This window comes from Cydia amplana, chromosome 16 (genome assembly GCF_948474715.1).
Source record: "Cydia amplana chromosome 16, ilCydAmpl1.1, whole genome shotgun sequence".
Taxonomy (NCBI): Eukaryota; Metazoa; Arthropoda; class Insecta; order Lepidoptera; family Tortricidae; genus Cydia; species Cydia amplana.
This window is the reverse complement of record NC_086084.1, coordinates 1,509,817-1,524,790: the sequence shown is the minus strand read 5'-3', so window position 1 is coordinate 1,524,790 and position 14,974 is coordinate 1,509,817. Positions and strand designations below refer to the sequence as shown.

Genomic DNA, 14,974 nt, shown 5'->3' with positions numbered 1-14,974 from the left:
ATAGTGGTGCATCACGTTGTTAAAATAATTATTTATTCCATGAAAATATTTCTGATAAACGAAATTAAATATGGCAGGAAAACCGATTAATGTGTAGGTACATCCATTTTATTAAGTTTTCCTGTTATTGCGTTCATTAATTCCAATTTAAGGGTACGTTATTCGAAATAGACGTATTTTTATTTAAAAACAATTTCGCAAAAAAAGTTCAATAAAATTATTTATTTTACATATATTATTTGTTATTTGCCATTTGATTTTCGTTGTTGCGTGTAATGTCGTGTTTTTGTGCCCCACTGTATAAATGAATGCTTTTTCGGATACAGCTAGGTAGTATTAAAAAAAAAGATGTCACATCAATACAATTTTGCGAGATTTGGCGTTTTTAGGTTATGAATTGTATGGAGATGACATCTGTGAGCGTACCCATCTCGTCTGAAAAATACTATAAAAAATAGTCAACACTTCATTGGTGTAATCCCATACATTTTAAAGCAAAAATCAAGTTCGCTTTTTAACACAACCACAGAATAAGTAATAGTATTATCATACAGAACGGCCACGCACCGCCCCGCCCCGACTCGCATTACCTCGCCCCGCGACTGGCCGCGACATGAATCTGGCGGACTTCTGGCGTCCTCTCAGTAAAGCGACTTACCTACACATACACAATGACGCGTGTACAGACGTGCCGTGCACACATATAAACGCAAATGATTTTTGATGTAGGTATGACGTCATACCTACAGACACGTGTCCGCCCTGTGACTCAACTGACTCTCGCTGACAAACACTGTCATGCGCTTCGTAGTATAAATACCTCTCGTCCAGCTCGTTGATAGAACTTAGCCTTAACATGATGTTGGAAATTCAGTTTCCATGTGAATATATCCCTTAATCAAAAGCGTTTCAAATAACAAAACCCAGACTATGTTACGTGTTCGAAATTCGTGCCTTTGTTGTACAGACAGCAACACTCCTAACTGTACATCGGTGGACCTTATTACAAAAGGCATAAGGTCCACTGATGTACAGTTAACAGTGTGGGCGATGGTACGAGCACCATGACGGTTTCCTGTTAAACACACAAAGGATGAATATACAAGGCCTCAGTAGTTCGACAGATTTAAACGTATTTCTTAAGTTAAAATATATGGAATCATTGATATTTTGTAATTGTACTTGTTTTCTAGGAACGTAATAATTCAATTGCGTTCAATAGGACTTTTTAAGCTCATTTGGTTTGGTATAGTTATAATGCATACTGGGACTCAATAATTCGACATATTCCTGATTTCAAAATTCTGGAAATATGGGTAATGCAATTGTATTTGTTTTCTAGGAACGTAATAATTGAATCTCGTTCATTAGCATGAAGAGTATTTTGTTTGGTACCTAGTAATAATTGACAAAGGATAGCGATCGGCAAATTCAGTTAATAAGGGTAAGATTAAATTAAGAATTAAAATATTAACTATGTGTAATTTAATTACATATTAGGTTAATCACAGGTTGATGATAAACCCCATATTATATATACATATTTTAATCTAACATAAGAAAGCTACAAATTAAGTTTATATCCGCAACACATGCTTTGTCAGGTGGAGTCAAATCAGCTACAATACAATAGTAAAATCTGCAACAGGCATCGTCAATTTACTTGCTCACCCTCAAAGTACACACAAAATAAATAAATATAAACCTACAAAGATGTGATTTCAATGAAAATGTTCTATCAAATTGAATCACATAGGTGCAACAGTAATATGTAGGTAGGAAAATAAAAATACACAGAAGGCTTAAACATAAACAAGACGCAACTCTCAAAAATCTTGTTTAAAGTCAATGCGAAACGTCAGCGCCATCTTTAAATCCATGTATATTTAAACCTAATTGGCGTCCTTAATCCAGTACAAATCCCTTTTGTCAACGTCCCGGCGTGACGCGCACACACTTAAACATATCAAAGTCGATGTCAAAAAATTGTTAGCACTTAATCAATTTCACACTAATTCCGGTGATTGCAGCGACAGTGTTCAGCCGAAAATATCAAAGGAAGTGTTGAGGGGATTCTGGAGATCCTGCCAATTAGCGAAACAAATGTTTCGTGCGAAATTGTGGGACATTTTTGAGGCTTCTATTCTGAGAAAAATTTTCTAGGGTCTCATGTCCAATGTCTGTCATTAATGAAAATAGTTATTTTATTTCTCGAACGTCCAATGAGTATAGTTTCACAGATATACTCGTAAAATATTACAGCATAGTAACGCATACTTGTAGCTTTACCTTTGTTCCTTAGACTTGTTGGTAAAAATATATGAGTGGCTACTTTATTAATGTGATTAAAATAAAGTCTATACAATAGTTTGTACAGTCAGACAATACATAAAAAATTATATGCTAGGGGTACCTTTTCTCTGCAGCTGACTGTACACCGAATGCATGTGCATGGCCACTTTATACATGAACTCCAGTCATCCACGTTTCAGCTGATATATTTCTCTGTAACTCAAATTTGTAATAGGTAAAAATTTTTTTTCCTGATACTAAAATTATCGTGGCTTCAGTGTTTTAGCGCCCTCCGTTTGTAAGTAAAAATAGCATTTTTAATTGTAATATGTGACGCCGGTCCCAGGAGGCGTACTTAAATATGAGTAAAAACCGTGCTCCCTTCATGCGGGTGTCCCTCAAAGAAAATTGGGCCTCAGTGTCCACAAATTTCGCAATCAGCGGGTCCTTTTTTTTGCGGCCACGGGACAAATGAAAACAATAGCAGGTGCAAACGGCGTTCTGAATTCTGTGATGTTTGCTTACCCCACAGTACAAGCCCGTAGGGCGTGTGAGTTTGTACATATGCATGGTACGTACATGCTTCGCTTGTTCGGTATATACGGTACGTCTGCGATGAAATAAAAGTAAACAGTACATTATTTCACTTTAATATGCCTGATGGTAGCGAACATAATTTACGTTTCAGATTGGCGTTTGTCGATATACGATTGTCATCTTAGCTAGAGCCTATCCTAGCTAAGATGACAATCGTATATCGACAAACGCCAATCTGAAACGTAAATAAACCCTTGCCCAAATAAAACCGGTCGTAATAACTTTATTCATTCCAAATAATTGACCGAGCGTTAGCGAATGTCTCCCTTTAAACTTGGGCGATAATGCTTTCGGATGTTCACCTCTGCAGGTCGCATTTCTCGTCCGATTCTCGTGAAATTTTGTCAGCAGGTTCAGTACTTATTAGATAAAAAAACAATGGGTTGTATTCCGGGAGTGCCGGCAGAAGTGAAAACTCAATGACATTGTAACAGTTTTTTTTTTGATCAGGTCACGTGTCCGTCTTATAATACGGTCACGTGATCTGCCGCGAGTTTAACATTTTTTTCCCCACCTTAAAAAGTGCACAGCGCCGCTAAAGAAATTTTCACTTCAAAAATTCTGTCGTTTAGTTTTTTGGAAATTTTCAAAACGTGCATTTATATAAAGGAGTGCAGTAGAGTCTGATGGCTGATTAAGATTATCACGAGATCTACAGCTCACGGAACCACTAGTTTTAATGAATTTACTGTCATATTTTCTGGTAATCGCGTGCATTTAAAAACAAAAATGAATGCTTTTCCAAAAATAGGTCAAATATCCATAAACATCGCGATGCGGTGGGCCTATGCACTGAAATAAAATGATGGATGGTGTCATTCGAACGCCCGCGGACTTTTATTGGACTTCTGATGCGTTGAAAATTCTTTGTTTTGACAGAATAAAATCATTTATTAAATCTTTTTGAGTAACGGCCTGGTTCATGATTGATTTAATGCGTTGTTTTTTTGTATTATAAATTTAAATTCACCAATGCAATCTAGCCGAAATTAATAGAAATGTTTTCCATTGTAAAAACTTTGTACATTCTTGAGTTTTTTTTGAGTTTCGCTTAAAAAAGTCTTAAATGAAAACTTCTATACTCAGCTCTGGGCTTTGGGCTTTGGAAATGTTTGAAGCCTTAACGGCTTAAACCTCATAGTATCGATTAGAGTTCTTCAAATTTCCACTTCAAAGACGCGAGTTTCATAGATTAATCCTGCGTTGTTTAACTTACCATGAAAACTAAAGCAGTATTAAAATTGCTATTTTATTATTTCTTAGTTCATTTTGTTAAAATACTCGTACGAAATAGCGAATTGCCTGTAATTTCCTACATTACCCCTGATATATGACCGCAGCTTATTATTTTAGCCCATTAAAATTACAGATGGGGTTTTTTTGCGTCCGAATTTTTGGCATCACGCCGCGCCCGCCATTTTATTCGACCAAGGACCATAAATCAATTTTTGCATTAAATAATTGAATTACGAGCTGCTTATTGTTTTGGGAAATTGTTGTTAAACGACTATATATTATATTTCTTTTTGGATATTTAGTTTCTATTTTTACCAGATTTTACTTAAGTTGCAATGTTAAGTTTGGTCGGGTCAAATCTTGCAAGCTAAATTATTAGACTCACTTCCCATTCATCCCATGAAACTTTACATACACAATGTAAGCTGAGTGACAATCCAATATTATGGTACCATCTTGCTGACCTGATGATGGAGATGGCCACAGGAGGTGGCCATAGGAACTATGTGATAAAACAATATCATTGGCGTTTGTAAGAATTGTTTCGACGAGTATTTCGTTGCCTGTTGAAAGTAAAGTACAGTCAGCGATAAAAGCTTGTATCAAAAAAGAATTTTTTTTGACAAAAAAGTATTCGTTTTAGAGACCATTTTCTGGAAAGCGGTTTTATAACCTATAAACGCTACCTGTGAAGTGTTTTAGCGGTTTATGATCGTAGTTTTCAGGATAACGATCAGTTTTTATTTCTTAGTGGTGACAGTTTTGAGAAGTTTCGATTTGTTGCATTCACATGCAATATGCATGTGAATTCAATCTTATCTGATATTGGAATTTAATTTACCCACGTGTATTATTGCTGAAAGAATAAGAATTAAAAAGTAGGTATACTTCGGCTAGTTTTATTTCAAATATATGAAGATAAAATTATTTAATTATTAAAATTAATCATATAGGTACTAGCTCTAAATCGGTTCAGAGATTTAAGCATGAATCTGTAACAGATAGACAGACAGACATACGGAGTTACTTTTGCATTGTAATATTATAAGTATGATTATTAAAATACGACAACGTCATGTCATATGGTAGATATTTATAGTATGACTATTAATATTGTTTTAGTACGTAATGACAGATCATTACGAATTAATTGAATCAGATTCAACTGCCAATAAATGAACCAAAATCCGAATTAACAAAAGCAAAGCTAATTAAAAGTATTTCCGAATCTGGTTCGCAGCGGTTCCAAAAAGAGCTAATCGATTGTAACCGTCCAGGGAGAATCAATCAGGCTAGCCTTTCCAACTTGGACGAATACTAAAACCGAAAAAAGAGGAATCTGTTTTGGTCCTGTAATATGTACCCTTAATGCTATACTAACACCTTGGATGTAAGATAAGTACTAACATTGACATGTTATTTTGGTAATCTTTGTTATTTTATGTTTAATTTAATATATAATTATTAAGTAATTTTAATGTAATTTATTGTTATACAGTGCCAACCACTTAAATAGCCTCACCTATATATTGTGAGTATTATAATTATACGTGATTATTTTGATCAATATATCTTAAATTTGAATTGTACGCCCTGACGTTTATCGAACGACACATTAACAAGTCCGAACTTGTCTGCGCGCGAAACGTTGTGGACGCAAGAGCTAATACGGGCCGTCCACTTGAATAGCCTCAGTGTAACATAATCGTCCAAACCGTGCATTTAAGTTTCGCTTTCAAATTTATTTTATTATGATTAGATAATACAGATGGCATTCTATTAAGTACCTGCAGTAACGCGATAAACACAGTGTTTTTGTGACTATGGGACGTGGTAAAAAACTTACAAGTTTAGAAATTGAAAAGGTTAATTTTTATTTAACTCTAAAATTATCCCATCGTGAGATAGCTAAAAAAATAGGTTGCAGCCTTAAAGTTATTAATAATTATGTTAATAATAAGGAAAATTACGGCCACCAGTATAAAGGACGCACAAAATTTGCCACTACGGATCGTGAACGTCGACTTATTTTACGCACTGCTTCAAATTCCACCAAGATCGCCAAGCAAATAGCTAGTGAAATAAATACTAGAGCATCTCTCTCTACGGTTCGACGGATTATTAGAATATCATCCCACCTCAAACGAAAAAAAATCATGAGTAAACCTCCTTTGCGCGAACAACATGTGGCGGGTCGACTGTCTTTTGCTAAAAAGTACATGTGCTGGAAAACCGAGTGGCGAAATGTGATTTTTAGTGATGAGAAAAAGTTTAATCTAGATGGTCCAGATGGATTTAATAGTTATTTGTACAACAAGTGATCAAAGTTTGATATTTCTTCGAGTGCTTATTTTGAGTCCCGTGCAAGCGAAAGATTCTATAATAGATTCACGAGCGTAGCGAGTGAATCTAATTTAGAATCTTGAGCGTAGTAAGGGACTCAAAAGCGCACGAGATGTAAATAACTTTGATCTCATGTAGTACACAACATTTTTCACCTCAGCGCAGTGAGAACATACCTATTAGACAACTTGAAAAATGTAATCCTTCTTCATCACTTAATACCTGCACTCATGTTTTCTTAAGATATACAAACAATTAAGTTTAATTACCGCAATGGAACACAAAAACAAAACGTAATAATAAGTTCCAGTAAAATAATATAGAAATAACAAACATTAACTGACACTTCAATCGCCAACTTTGACAACAAAAAAAATCTTTGTAAGATACGGTCCGAATTGCGGATACGTATACTATTTGTCAACTATGGTAAAAATTCTTAAAAGTAAAATAATTAATTTTGCGTGATGATCTGTGTAGTTTTTGAGTTCGTTATTTTAATTGTACAATAAAATACCTAAAATATAGTATTTTATCAGTTTTTATGAAATCTTAAACTTTATTTTTATTTATTAATTATTAAGAATTCATACTCGTACGTGGTTTGGAACGATGCGGTCTGAAGTTTTTCGGGGGTCTATTATAAACCGTGAATATACTGTTGAATGTCGTTTTAACTTTTTTTTGTCTGTTTCTTTTTGCTAACAGTGTGAAAGGGACAGAGATAATAGAACCCAAGTATTTCGAACTTTTATTAGACCCCGCATGTTGAAATGACATTTGACTATAAAGGTCACTTGAATGTCATTTTGTCTCACTCAGTGAGCAAAATCGCATTTTGCTCACTGTTTTTAAGAATCAAAGTACCCTTGTTCGAGCTGCTGAGGTGAAAATATTATTTTCATGACCTAAGGAAAGAACCGAAAGTACTATCACGTCATCATTCAACTCTCGGATCGGTGATGGTTTGGGGAGCAATTTCTTACTATGGTACTGTTGATTTAATTGTGGTAGACGGAAGACTAAATGCTGAAAAGTATTTAAATTTATTAAAAGAAACAAAAAGTAAGATAAGAAAAGTAATAGGTAGAAAAAAATGTTTTTTCAGCATGATAATGCTCCCATACACACGTCAGCCTTAGTTACAAAGTAGTTTGAAGAAAACCAGATTGAAGTTCTAGATTGGCCATCCTTGTCCCCTGATCTGATCATCATGGAAAATGCCTGGGGTTGGCTTTCTCGGCAAGTTTATTACAACGGAAGACAGTTTAGTAATAAAGAAGAACTGATTCAAGCTATTTACACTATTTGGGATTCTGTGAACGTTAATTACATACATTCTTTATATGAATCACTACCTAAACGTATTTTCGAATTAATAAGGTCTAATGGAAGGTATACGAAATATTAAACGAAAGAGTTTTAATAACTAAACAGTATCTTTTAGCATGTGAGGCTATTCAAGTGGAAGGGTCAATTATTTGTTTGACGTTATTTCTTAAAACTTTGATTAGATAACAATAAATATTTTATTTACTATTACAAGGCTTCTTGTTTTATTTCATATTTAATGTTTAATGTATATCTCCTTTTTATATTACTATGAGAAATATTAATTTTGGTGAGTGAGGCTATTCAAGTGGCTGGCACTGTATATGAGTGCAGTTGTTTGTTATAATTTTATGTAAATGATGATCCTAGTTGTTTGAAATAAAAATTTAATTTAATTTAATTTATGAACTTTTTATATTGATATTTAGGACAACAGCGGTATATAAAAGTTTTACATATGAATACTTACATAACAGATGGCCAATAACAGTAACACTTGTATGAAAACACATATATTTTAATGGATTGGGACAAAATAAACATAAGGTCAAATTAATTACCTATTACCGCTATCGACGATGAGATGGTGCTGCCATCTTTACAACTAGGGAACAAATCAAATTATTTTATTGTGGAAACCACTGGCTGTTGGTGTGCTGAGGCCAAGACTTTTCTTGGGGAAGTGGGCAGGCGTTTGAGAGAGAGTGGTCATGACCCTCGCTCCGGGTCGTTCCTTATGCAAAGGTTGTCCATCGCGGTTCAACGTGGCAACGCGGCGAGCGTGATGGGCTCCTTTGCATCTGGAGGGGCGGGGGGCGAATTTGGTGAATAGGTTGTGAATTTGTTAGTTGTTAGTTTAGATTAAGATTTAGTAGAAGGCCTTGTTTTACGAGTTATTTAAGTATAGTTATTTTTAATGTAATTTTAATTGAATTTCCAGACATACTTTAAGTTTCTACAATTAGTACCTCGTTATTGAGTACTTATTTATGCAGACTTCAGAGGAAACCGACCAGTTCAAGCGGAACCAGACTGTACAAGCTTTTCTAACCTAAGTACTCTTTGTATTCAAATTCATACATGCGCTTTTACATTTTTTACTACGACACTTATCTACAATGTACTTGTGTACGAGTATGTATTACTATTTGCAGTAACGGGAATGGTGTTTTTTAGGGTTCCGTAGCCAAAATGGATCCGATGTTGATGGTTAACGGGAGACACCACGTACCAGTTGACCACTGTAACGCTGTAAAGGGCTCAAAAATGGCTCAAAATGGCATGTTCCTGTATTAAATTCATTATACGCGATATAATTAATCTAGGGTGACTGCTAGTAGTATAGTTATTGGCTACTACACAGTAATTGGCCACTTCTAACAAATCAGAAAGAAATAAGCCAATAGAAGTATTATTCTTAAGAGTAGCCAATTACTATGTAGTGGCTAATTACTACGAGCAGTCACCCTTCATAACTACTTTTATTTTATTTTTATAGCGTCTATAGTTCGTTTTTGTAGCATTCTAAAAAAAGCGGCCAAGTGCGAGTCGGACTCGCCCATGAAGGGTTCCGTATTTAGGCGATTTATGACGTATAAAAAAAAACTACTTACTAGATCTCGTTCAAACCAATTTTCGGTGGAAGTTTACATGGTAATGTACATCATATATTTCTTTTAGTTTTATCATTCTCTTATTTTAGAAGTTACAGGGGGGGGGACACACATTTTACCACTTTGGAAGTGTCTCTCACTCAAACTATTCAGTTTAGAAAAAAATAATATTAGAAACCTCAATATCATTTTTGAAGACCTATCCATAGATACCCCACACGTATGGGTTTGATGAAAAAAAATTTTTTGAGTTTCAGTTCAAAGTATGGGGAACCCCAAAAATTTATTGTTTTTTTTCTATTTTTGTGTGAAAATCTTAATGCGGTTTACAGAATACATCTACTTACCAAGTTTCAACAGTATAGTTCTTATAGTTTCGGAGAAAAGTGGCTGTGACATACGGACGGACAGACAGACGGACAGACAGACAGACAGACAGACATGACGAATCTATAAGGGTTCCGTTTTTTGCCATTTGGCTACGGAACCCTAAAAAGGGTAAACAATATAGACGTGTCTTTTTATTGAAAAACACTTTTGATAAATATAAGTCACGGCAAATATTTAATTCAATGATGAATCATACACGATTATTTACATTATTTGTTTTTACAAGTTCATATTTCAAAATGCGATATTCATTTAAAAGACACGTCAAGATAACGTAGTCTTTTCTAATGCTAAAAAAACGAACTATTGGATTCAAAATTACTAATCATTGTAATTTAAAACAGCCTCACGTGACGTTAGATTATAAAAAAAAATACAACACTTTAAAAATAAAATGATTACAGTAATCAGGCTAACACCCAGTAGCTACATGTATTAGGAACATTATCAAATTTATGTTTCCGAAAAACGTAACATGAAAGCTCCCAGGTAAGTCATAAAACTATCCACTTATTACTAAGAAATAAAGTAATATTTTTGTAAAACATGCAATTTTCGCGTAACAGTCACTATAAAGGTGTTGATACACGTCGGATGGTCGGTGATGACCTCTTTCATGGTAGTAATGGTTGGTAATGAGTATATTTTGAACCGACTTTAAAAAGTGAGTTCACATTTCACTTTCAGTTTTATTTTTAATTTTAATTTTATTTATTTGAAATTTAATTCAGGCAACAAGACCAACATTGCACATAATACCTTACACTTATAAACTTAAAAAAATATTTCACAGACAAGAATATGTTTAAAGGGGCCCACTGATGATGTCCGCCAGACGATATCGATCAGTCAGTTAAACCATAGAGAAAAAAATACATAGAGTGCTCACTCCATACATCAGTTTTAGTACCAAAAAGACTATTAGCATCTAGCATCGAGTAGCGGAACTATCAGTACTGCTACTTGACAATAGATGTCGCCACCGACCGGAAAGTCTTATGCTGTTGAGATAAGACTTTCCGGTCGGTGCAACATCTAGTGTCAAGTAGCAGTACTAATAGTTCCGCTACTCGATGCTAGATGTAGACACTGAAATTAATAGTCTGAACTGATGTATGGAGTGAGCACTCTATGTATTTTTTTCTCTATGGTTAAACGCAAAAGATGACAGCTCCTAACAACTGACAGGCCGATATCATCCGGCGGACTGATTATCAGTGGGCCCCTTAAAATGCCATCAAAGCTCCTTAACTTATCAATACATTTTCTTATTATTATCTATCGCATTGATGCCCTTGCCTCAATTATGACTTCTATTGGAAGCAATATCTGTTATCTGTAAATGTAATAATTCAGTTTGTTTTGTAGTAGTAGTAGTAGTAAAATACTTTATTGTACAAAGAGAAACATAAAACATGAAAGAACACACATCATTAGTACAAAGGCGAACTTATCCCTTTCAGGGATCTCTTCCAGTTAACCCTTGAGCAATTGAGGGAGAATTGGAGAACGGTAGACATAAAAGCTGTACTATCCTACTATAAGTATATACAAAGTATGGGATATGAAATATAACAAATATGTAAACAGCAATATATATTTGAAATATATAATACATTCTATACGATATAATACAATATATACTAAAACTACCTAACCGCATACATCTTTTTGATTGAAGTTCCGTCAGAAAGCCATAACTTCACCAAAACTCACTTTGTTTTGCATTCACCAATCAGCGAGAATGATCATCAAGATCGTATCAAAATAATCTTTGATCTTAAGCAAAACAGTAACAAACTGCTCAAATCTAAATCAGACCCAGAGGGCAGTTAAGAGCTTTAATACCTCGGTTTCTTCTCACAAATGGGCTGTGCGCTTTTTGCTACTTAATTTAATCTCCGGGCCGTATGCCTGTTTGCCATTGCCACATTATGACCCCCGGTGTATAGGAGACTTATAACGCGGAGTAGCGTGCACGTCAGTTCCTTAAATAAAATATTAGCACATAAACTGCACTTTGCAGTTCATGTTTAAGGTTATATTCCATAACGGAGCTAAGAAAAACTCGGATTTTATAGTTTGGGATATAACCTGTGTATTTTGGATGTAAAAATGGATCCTTGTAGCGTTTATAGGTCATGCAGACACTGAAAAAAGTTATCTGTCATTTTCATTTGAAAAATAATAACCATAAAATTAAAAATTCAATAAGCAAAATTCAAAGCATTTTAGCCTACATACATCCCACTGCTGGGCACGGGGCCTCATCATTGCACTTTAGTCCCCACGCTGTTCCAATGCGGATTGGGGACTACACATAGGTACATCTTTGAATTTCTACGAATGTTTTATTCAACCTTATGTATAATGTCAAAAGATACATTTTATGTTTTTTTTTATATAAGCTTCAACCTTTTAAGCTTAGAATAAATTTGAAAGTGGAAAATTTACTGTCTTGGGTGAGACTTGAACTCACGGCCTCTGGATCGATACTCCAGCGCCCTGTCATCTGAGCCACCAACCTCATCCATAGCTAGCAAATCTTTCCACCATATTATGGGTCTAGGGTACCCTAGCGACATCTACCCTTAGAGCGTTACACCTATTAAACGGCTACCGGAGTTCCAAGTCATATTGGAAATTCATCAGTTACGATTCCTCCTAATTTTATTTTGCTTATGACCTGCATAAACGACACAAAGTTTATTAATAACTCCTGATTCCTGGTACGACTTTAACCCCCATTTAACTTTCCATTTTGCCTCTAATCTTCGCTAGCTTAAACCGATTTCCAACCCGTACCTAGTTACTGCGCTGCCAATCGCCGTTTTAAAAAGTAGTTGGATTAAAAACGTGATTTCCTCAAACGCTCAAATGATCTGGCAACGCTAGAGGGATTAAATGTCAAACAATAGAGTTTTATGTGAGATAATTAAAGTTAATGGAGAGGAAATTAAAGTACTAGCAAAGCGAGGGTTTCTTTTCGCTCGCTCTTTTAGCGTCATAATTCTTGTTTCCTTTTTTTCGTTTTAAACGATGTCTGTGAAATGAGTTGTTTTCGCCTAATTTTGCTTCGAGCGTTTATTTAGGAAATTAATTTGTGAAGCTCGAATAAATTTGCTTTAACGCGCTTTTTTTGCCTTTTTGTGTTTTGGTTGTTTCATAATAGGCACGTGCTGGGATATCTGGGGTATGTTTTATGTAGGTAATGAATTTAAAGAATATTTTTGAATAGTAGGTACTTTTCAATGTTCAAAGCAGTTGTGGGTGACGCAAGCTAGGTAGATATATATAATAGGAGAGACACAGAAGGAATTATTGCATAACAATATTTTTTACTAGGCACATCAGAGGATACAAGATACCTAAATCTTAAATTAAATTTTGACAAAGAATTAAGTTGTGTTTGCTATGTTTTTTGAGGTTTAATTCAAACATTTACTAGAACTGTATTTTGCTAATTACAATGCATGGAATTATCTTTCCCAAAAAAAAATAGTTATTTGTACAACAAGAGATCAAAGTTTGATATTTCTTCGAGTGCTTATTTTGAGTCCCTTACTACGCTCAAGATTCTAAATTAGATTCACTCGATACGCTCGTGAATCTATTATAGAATCTTTCGCTTGCACGGGACTCAAAATAAGCACTCGAAGAAATATCAAACTTTGATCTCGTGTAGTTCACAAAACTTTTCACCTCAGCAGTGAGAACGTATTAGAGAACCCAAAAAATGTATTCCTTCTTCATCACTTACCTATTCACTCATGTTTTCTTAAGATATACCAACAATTAAGTTTTCACCTCAGCAGCTCGAACAAGGGTACTTTGCTACTTAAAACAGTCAGCAAAATCGCATTTTGCTCACTGAGTGAGAAAAATGCGATTTTGCTCATTTTGTCTCACTGTTTTTAAGTAGCAAAGTACCCTTGTTCGAGCTGCTGAGGTGAAAAGAAATTTCACTACAAAATTTGAAATGCCTCCATTTCATGCTCTCCAGATACGTACGTTTCTAAAAATTCTCCTCGACATCTACACAAGGCCATAAAAATAAATATACCCTCCCATTTATTTTTATCAAAACTGCCAAGCTTCCTAAAGTCCGAGTAACGGTCATACAAACCTGAAATCCGTATTACCATACAAACGAGGGAAATAATTTCAGGGCGTATTGTCATTGTTACACGAGTGAAGGTGAACCGTCAGTATTTTTATCTAGCCACCTCACACTAGCGTCTCCCGAGCGTCGGCGTCTAGTCAACTCTATGGCTGCTGCTCGACGCAACGTTGACGCAACTGCGCAGCGACGCCATGTTCCATAGCGCTGAGTAGACCATGACGCTCAAAAGACGCTAGTGTGGTGGCCCTTAAGGCTGAAACAAACTATGCAATACGTTATGACAATCTGAGAGCCTACTGCGAACCTCGAAGCTCACAAATTTCGGGCATCTTTCTCTTTTACTCCTACGTAATTAAGGCGTAATTAGAGTGACAGAGAAAGATGCCCGCAATTGCGTATTCGCGGTAGGCTCTCTGATCCCTGATTTGTCAGTTCTCACAGTTTGTCCGTGCCTTGTTAAGCGGGCCACAGATTACCAGTTCGCCGGACGATATCAGCCTGTCAGTTAAACGCAAAAGGTGACAGTTCCGAACAACTGACAGGCCGATATCGTTCGGCGAACTGGTAATCTGTAGGCCCCGTTACATCGCCCAATGCTGCAGTAGTAACGTTGCTACAATCACATAATGTGATATCTTTATTCCCCATAGACCTAGCTAGTCCATCCGATCAATTGACTCGGTAAGCGATCACAATATCATCCTGTAACATACGAGAGTCTTTAGCCGGTAAAAAGTGGCGTCCGTCGCCGAATGCTCACTATTTTTTTCTGCTTAGCGCCAGGAATATAGAACTTTATGAGGCTCCTTTTGATTTTTACTTCTTTGTTTATATTGTTACTTTTGTATTATCATTTTTCTTCTACTTTTTTCTCATCAGAACACGATTCAGAATATACCCTTAAACGGATCCCCACTATTTTTGTTACGCCCAGTATTATGGTATTTAACTATAAGGTTTCAATTGGCTTGTTTCATTCTGATTTGTTAGGAAAGGTCAATTACTATGTAGCGGCTAGGGTTTGTAATGCGGATCCGAAATGTATGAA

At 35.4% G+C, this 14,974-nt stretch overlaps 1 long non-coding RNA gene across 1 annotated transcript in view; it reads right to left on the bottom strand.

Moving 5' to 3' along the window:
- The window catches only part of LOC134655447 (uncharacterized), a 304,347-nt gene extending 294,615 nt beyond the window's left edge, over positions 1-9,732 (bottom strand). The window contains exon 1 of the long non-coding RNA XR_010097431.1: positions 9,632-9,732. This is a non-coding gene — a long non-coding RNA (uncharacterized LOC134655447). The remainder of the gene's footprint in view (positions 1-9,631) is intronic.
- Positions 9,733-14,974: the final 5,242 nt, after the last annotated feature.